Genomic DNA, 8,002 nt, shown 5'->3' on the forward strand with positions numbered 1-8,002 from the left:
GGGGGGGGAGGTGGGGGGCTGGTGGTGGTATGGGCTCCTCGCCAGTCTCCTCGTCCTCCCCTCTTTCCTGAGGTTCTCCTGCAATCCCCATTGGCAATTCCTGTCCCCTCAAGATGGCTAAGTTGTGTAGCATGCAGCACACCACAATGAACTCAGAGACCTGCTGAGGGGAGTATTGCAGGCATCGGAAGCGCTGCTTGAGCACTCCAATTGTCTGTTCGACCATGTTGCGTGTGGCTATATGGCTTTCATTATAGCGATGCGCAGCTTCTGTCTGAGGGTTCCAGAGAGAGGTCATGAGCCAGGTGGCAAGGCCGTAACCTTTGTCCCCGAGCATCCAGCTCTGGCCTTGTTGTTGACGCTCGAACAGGCATGAGACACTGCTCTCACGAAAGCATCATGGATACTCCCTGGATATTGGGAATTGGCTGCTGTGATGCGCTGAGTATGGTCGCAGTGATCTGTACATTCATGGAGTGGAATTTCTTTCGGTTTTGATAAATCTCTGGATTCTTTAAAGGTGCTCGCAGGGCGATGTGCATACAGTCAATGGCACCCTGAATCTTGGGGAAGCCAGCAATTCGTCCAAAACCTACAGCCCTCTCATTCTATGCCTCCTTGGTTATTGGGAAATTTATGAAGTCAATCCTGCGAGCGTACAGTACAGTAGTCACCTGGCGAATGCAGCTATGTGTAGCGTACTGCAAGATGGAGCATATGTCCCCCGCTGATGCCTGAAAGGAGTCAGAGACATAGAAGGCAAGTGCCGCAGTCACCTTCACCTCGACAGGCAAATGCAGTCCTGTTGCCCCTGTCAGGCTGTAGGTCTGCCTTTATGAGCTGGCATATCTCTGTGATCACCTCTTTTTGGAAGCGCAGCCTTCTAATGCACTGTGCCTTAGAGAGCTGCAGGTGTGAGTCCTGTTCCTGTAAATTCAGGGGGGGTAAGGCCTTCTCCCCATACGTCTGCGATCTCTTTGATTATGTTAAAAATGATCATCAATAAGCGTTCCTCCAGCTCGATGCTGCATAGAAAAAGCAGCCAGGAATAATGGCTGACAAAGTATAACCCCCATTTTTAAAAATGTCCTTTAATATCCTTTAAAACAAACTATAAACTCACATAAAACTTCACTGTGTAAAACACAGCTTTCATCTCCAAATCCTTTTATGCACTGAATTTCTGCTCCATTGTCAAGATGGCGGTGTTAGCCCTGGGTCCGACCTGGGTCCGACCTGGGTCCGACCTGGGTTCGACTGATTGTTTCTGGCGGGTTCCCGGGCAGACGGTAAATTGGGCAATATCATCGAAATGTTGTGGTTAGCGCCAAAAAAAGTATTATTTGTGCTTCGCCAAGGCGAAGGTCGAAAATCTAGCCCACGAACTTATTTTGCCATATTTACAAATCAGACTTAGCCACTTGTTTTCTGTTTTGAAGAGGATACGTTCACTCTCGAACAGAACCTTCCAAACATGGTGTCGAACTTAGACTCATTCTAGGCTGAGCCTGAGGAGAATTTTTCTCCAAGGGATGCCCTTGATCTACATTTGAACTCTCTACAACTTCAGACTGTTTGTCTGCCTGACTCGGACTCAGACTAAAATCCTGACTTTCTCTTGGATTTGTTTCTAGTACATCTGATGTAGGATTGGCTACTGGTACTTTACATAGCAACATAGAAACATAGAAAATAGGTGCAGGAGTAGGCCATTCGGCCCTTGGAGCCTGCACCACCATTCAATAAGATCATGGCTGATCATCACCTCAGTAATCCTTCCCTGCTTTCTCTCCACACCCCTTGCTCCCTTTAGCCGTAAGCGCCATATCTAACTCCCTCTTGAATATATCCAATGAACTGGCATCAACAACTCTCTGCGACAGAGAATTCCACAGGTTCACCACTCTCTGAATGAAGAAGTTTCTCCTCATCTCGGTCCTAAATGGCTTACCCCTTATCCTTAGACTGTGACCCCTGGTTCTGGACTTCCCCAACATCGGGAACATTCTTCCCGCATATAACCTGTCTAAACCCGTCAGAATTTTATATGTTTCTATGAGATCCCCTCTCATTCTTCTAAACTCCAAGTCACACAGCAACCTGACTTGCAAGTATATTGTCGTTGCTTCATCGTCGCTATGTTAAAATCCTGGAACTCCCTCCCCAACAGCACTGTGAGGAGTACCTTCACTACACGGACTGCAGCGGTTCAAGAAGGCGGCTCACCACCACGGTTAAAGAGTAATTATGGATGGGCAATAAATGCCGCCACGCTGGATGAAGTGGCCTCTTTCGCGAAATTTAGCTTTGTCATTTGTTTTCAGGCAAACCGGAAGTCGGTCATACTAAGAGCAGAAGTGGGCCGTTAAGCAGAAGATCGACAATGAGAGGGGCAGAGGTGGAGGCAGGACAGAGTCACTGCCGCTGTCAATCATCAGCGGGGCGGTGATGATGTGATGATGCGTGTGCGTCACCACGTCTCTTCCCTTCACATGTTGGTACCCTAGAGAATGAGACTGGGGAATTAATAATGGAGACCAGGGAAATGGCAGAGACATTGAACAAGTATTTTGTATCAGTCTTCATGGTAGAAGACACCAAAAACATTCCAATAGTGGATAATCAAGGGGCTGTAGGGAGGGAGGAACTTAATACAATCACTATCACTAATGAAGTATTACTCGGTAAAATAATGGAACTAAAGGTGGATAAGTCCCCTGGACCGAATGGCTTGCATCCTAGGGTCTTAAAAGAAGTGGCTGCAGAGATAGTGGCTGCATTGGTTGTAATCTACCAAAATACCTGGATTCTGGGACGATCCCAGCAGATTGGAAAACTGCAAATGTAACTGCAAATTTAAAAAAGGAGGCAGACAAAAAGCAGGAAACATCATCATAGGCAGTCCCTTAAAACGAGGGTGACTTGCTTCCACGCCGAAAAGGGATGAGTTCACAGGTGTTTCAATGAAGGACCTGATATTCCGGATCCCGAACTGCATATTGAAGGATGGAAGATGCCTGTGCGTGGATTTTTTTTAACGTGTGGTGACCATTGCACACCAGACACCACACGAACTTGACAGAGCTAGGTCTTGCTCCAGTGGCAAGGATTAACCAAGACGACTGGAGTCCAGCTCTGCTGCACGGACCTAGTGCGCACACATATCGCAGTGTGGGCTGGCCAGTGCTGCCCCTGGGCCCTCGCCTCTTCTGGGCCCCGATCACATCCCTCTACGAACCTTGCCGCTCCTTCGCCCCGACCTCGTCGCTCCTGCTGTACCTGCCTGCACTGCAATCAGCCTTTGCCCTCCTGAAGCAGCACGTGCTGCTCCCTGCAGTGGCATGCCGCTGCACACTGCTCACTCTAATGAATAGACCAGTTAGCCTAACATCTGTCATTGGGAAAATGCTAAGGAAGCAGTAGCAGGACACTTGGAAAAGTATAATTCAATCAAGCAGAGTTAGCACGGTTTTATGAAAGGGAAATCGTGTGTGACAAATTTTCTGGAGGTCTTTGTGTATGTAACAAGCAGGGTGGATAAGGAGGAACCAGTGGATGTGGTGTATCTGGATTGCCAGAAGGCATTCGATAAGGTGCCACACTAAAGGTTACTGCACAAGTTAAAAGTTTACGGATTGGGGGTAATATATTAGAATAGATAGAGGATTGGCTAACTAACAGAAAACAGAGAGTCGGGATAAATGGGTTATATTCTAGTTGGAAAACAGTAACTAGTGGGGTGCCGCAGGGATCAGTGCCGGAGCCTCAACTATTTACAATCTATGTTATTGACTTGGATGAAGGGACCGAGTGTAATGTCGCCAAATTTGCTGATGATACAAAAATGGATGGGAAAGCAAATTGTGAAGAGGACACAAAAAATGTGCAAAGGGATATGGACAGGCTAAATGAGTGGGTAACAATTTGGCAGATGTAATACAATGTGAGAAAATATGAGGTTATCCACTTTGGCAGAAAAAATACAAAAACAAACTATTATTTAAATGGAGAAAAATTGCAAAGTGCTGCAGTACAGGGATACCTAGGAGTGCTTGTGTATGAAACACAAAAAGTTACTATGCAGGTAAATCAAGTAATCAAGAAGACAAATAGAATGTTGACCTTTATTGCAAGGGGGATAGAGTATAAAAGCAGAGAAGTCCTGCTACAATTGTGAGGCCACACCTAGAGTACTGCATACAGTTTTGGTCTCCATATTTAAGGAAGGATATACTTGCATTGAAGGCTGTTCAGAGAAGGTTCACTAGGTTGATTCAGGAGATGAGGGAGTTGACATGAAGATAGGTTGAGTAGGTTGGGCATATACACATTGGAGTTCAGAAGAATGAGAGGTGATCTTATCGAAACATATAAGATAATGAGGGGCCTCGACAAGGTGGATGCAGTGATGATATTTCCACTCATAGGAAAACTAAAACTAGGGGACATAGTCTCAGAATAAAGGGCTGCCCATTTAAAACTGAGATGAGGAGAAATTTCTTCTCTCAGAGGATTGTAAATCTGTGGAATTCTCTGCCCCAGAGAGCTGTGGAGGCTGGGTCATTGAATATATTTAAGGCAGAGATAGACAGATTTTTGAGCGATAAGGGAATAAAGGGTTATGGGGAGCGGGCAGGGAAGTGGAGCTAAGTCCATGATCAGATCAGCCATGATCTTATTGAATGGCGGAGCAGACTCGAGGGGTCAAATGGCCTACTCCTGCTCCTATTTCTTATGTTCTTATGTTCACTTAAAGGGGAGAGCCGGTGCCATTTTTAAATTTCGGTCCATTGCACGAACAAGGAGGGTTTCAGCCGAACCAACGGCCTGGCACCCAAGTGGGAGTACCAGGCTGCCTGTTGGCTGCCCAGCTGAACCCGGGAGTATAATTGTCGGCCCGCCTTGGCAATCGACTGACAAAATAAAACATGGCTGCCACGGCAGTGCGCCCTTGCCTTTAATAACCGCCGTGTTTCCATGTCGCACACACTTCCAACAAGGTGCACCAACAGAAAAAGCTGTCGGGGACACCACGCGGCAGATCAAAGATTTTTCACGCTAAATTTGGCTGGAGGTGCGGGATTTTGGTGGTGCACGCTTAGATTATGCACATTGGACCGGTCGGTAGCAGCGGGACGGATGTTGGAATCGCTGTAAAATCCACCAAGGCTAATTTCGCTAGTGGCGGCCATTCGACTGGAAATTGGCTGCCGCTGGACTCCGTTGCTTGGCCGCCCATTTCTGACGGTATAAGGTCTTTTTGGCAGGCTGAATCATGGCCCCATAGAATACAAAAGCAAAGAAGTTATGATGAACACTGGTTTGGCCTCAGCTAGAGTATTGTGTCCAATTCTGGGCACCGCACTTTAGGAAGGATGTGAAGGCCTTAGAGAGGGCGCAGAAATGATTCACAAGAATAGTTCCAGGGATGAGGGACTTCAGTTCCATGGATAGATTGGAGAAGCTGGGGTTGTTCTCCATGGAGCAGAGAAGGTTGAGAGGAGAAACATAGAAATATAGAAACATAGAAACATATTGGAGCAATGTCCTTAAAGGCATAGGCTATCTCGACAACTAAACATCAGAACCATGCTCCAGACCCCAGACGTTCCATGAACAATTCAGCTGTTATAATTTCAAGTATTCTATATTACACAGCATTGATGTAGCAGAAACAGCAAATGTCTATTTGGAAATAAAGCCATTAAAACCTTTGTGAATTGGTGTCTGGACCCTGCCTGAACAAGCTGAGTTTAAAAAATAAATGCCTTCTCTTGAAGGAGATGTCATAAAACAAAATTATCTATGTTTTATTGAGCACATTAGAAAGTTTGGAAATGGTAAACGCCCATCATGAACAACCCTCTCCTTCCATTTTAACCAAAGCTCGCTTTATTCTCTTCCCAACCCCCATATGGATCTATTTATAGCTCTGTTGTGGGTAGGATGGTTATGAATATTTGCCTCCATATGATCAGCCACCGCACAGCAAACATAATTTGTGTAAGGGATGTGCTTTGGGACATTTCAGAGAGGCACGAGAAGATATCATATAAATGCAAGTCTTTCCTCCTGTCACCCTCAGTGCTCCTTCTGGACAAGTTGCTAAGTTATTATGGTGGGCACCGCAGTAACCTAAATGCTTTCTTCTTTAAAAGGTAACCGTGATTTAGAGGGGTTGCTGAAAAACTGGATTTCATTGCTGAGAAATATTACGGGTAAGCATTTCTTCAGTTCAAAAGCCTTAGCTAGATGACTTCCATAACATATCAAGAAGATCAATAGCTGTGGCTATTTTTTTAGGAGTTTTAGCATTTTTAAACAGTTTCTCATTATTAACACCTCTGCAGTGATGACATATTATACAGTTTACTCATATGGACAATAACAAATACATGAGTGTAAACTGGAGTCTATCCAACGATTTTCGTGATTTATTCCAGACAGCGTAAGCAATTCTACATGGATACAGTAAGGTGATGAGGACGAGATGGGTAAAGTACTCCAGAAACAGGTCAAGTCACCCTTCAGCAGTAAGGGTTATAGGGCTAAACTTTCCTATCATTTTCGGCGGGTTCTCGGCGATTTTCTCGGCGGTACAGCTCTTTTTCTGCCTGGCAAAAGTTTCCCCCTTAGATTTTTCGTGGTGTCGCCCAAATCTTGAAACGCCCGCCAAGACCAAACCGCCGTCGTGCAACGCCGAGAGAATTGTCAGGGCGTAGGTTTGGCCTCAACGGAAGCCCGTCCAGATCGCCGAGGGAACCGCCCTGTGAAAGCTGCTTAAACAGGGCGGTAGGTGAGTACTCTCCAAAGAAAGGTAAGTTAAAGGTTCTTTATTTTTTTTTATTTTATTTTAAAATGGCGATTAGGTGTAAAGGTGGCTTGGGAATGTTTTTTATGTTTTTATTTTTTTTAGTGAAATTTTTTTTTAAAGTTTTTCCCTTTCCCTAGGCCCAACCGCAGCCTCGGACTTAATATTTTTTTAAAACGCCCGTTTTACTTAGTTTCCCCTTAACCGCCGAGAAAACCACCGAGAATAAAAGTGCAAGGTCCATTTTCTCGCCGGGCGATTAATTTTAATATAAAAGTTTAAATTTTCGCCAGCGTTACTTACCAAATGTCAGCGGTTTTTCTGAGCGGGCAATCGGGCATTGAGGGGCTCTCGGGAAAGTCTAGCCCTTAGTCTGTCCAGGCTAGGCTTCTAGTTCCGAATGTTGACCATCGACTGCTACTAGAAAATATGGCCTTGATTTTAACCCCTCCCTCGCCCAGCGCAAATGGTGCATGGGAGGCGTTGTCACTCCATTCCCGCCCAGCTCCAGTTCATCCTCGCCGACTTTCAAGTCGCCCGAGGCTCCCTCTACAGGCAGGCGGGGGCCTACTTTAAATTGAAGACCCCAATCGCCACCCCAACGTAATTTTGACATTGAATCACGGGGAGGCTCCTCACGGTGGAAGATCTGAAAGCCAAACAATGGCGAGAGGCGCCGACTAGCCAGAAGAGGTAAGGTAACTTTTGCAGATTTTTCTTTTTATTCATTGGACGCGTTGGTAAGGCCTGCATTTATTGCCCATCCCTAATTGCCCTCAAGAAGGTGGTGGCGAGCCGCCTTCTTGAATAAGTGGGCAGTTAAGAGTCAACTACTTTGCTGTGTCTGTGGAGTCACAGATAGTCCAGACCGGGTAAGGACAGCAGATTTCCTTACCTAAAGGACATAATTGAACCAGAAGGGGTTTTACAACAATTCAGTTGTTACATAGTTAACTAAATCTGGAATATAAAGCTACTAACTGAATTTAAATTTCCCAGCTGCCATGGTGGGATTTGAACTCATTTCCTGGATCATTAGTCGAGGCCTCTGGATTACTAGTCCAGTAACATAACCATTATGCTAATGTACCCACGATTACTTTCATGAGAACTCCTTGTGGACTAGAAGGAGCAGGAATACAGCCCGCTTTGTGCCCCCCACCCCCACCACCCCTCAGCACCCAGCCCAGC

Source organism: Pristiophorus japonicus, chromosome 2, assembly GCF_044704955.1.
Source record: "Pristiophorus japonicus isolate sPriJap1 chromosome 2, sPriJap1.hap1, whole genome shotgun sequence".
Taxonomy (NCBI): domain Eukaryota; kingdom Metazoa; phylum Chordata; class Chondrichthyes; family Pristiophoridae; genus Pristiophorus; species Pristiophorus japonicus.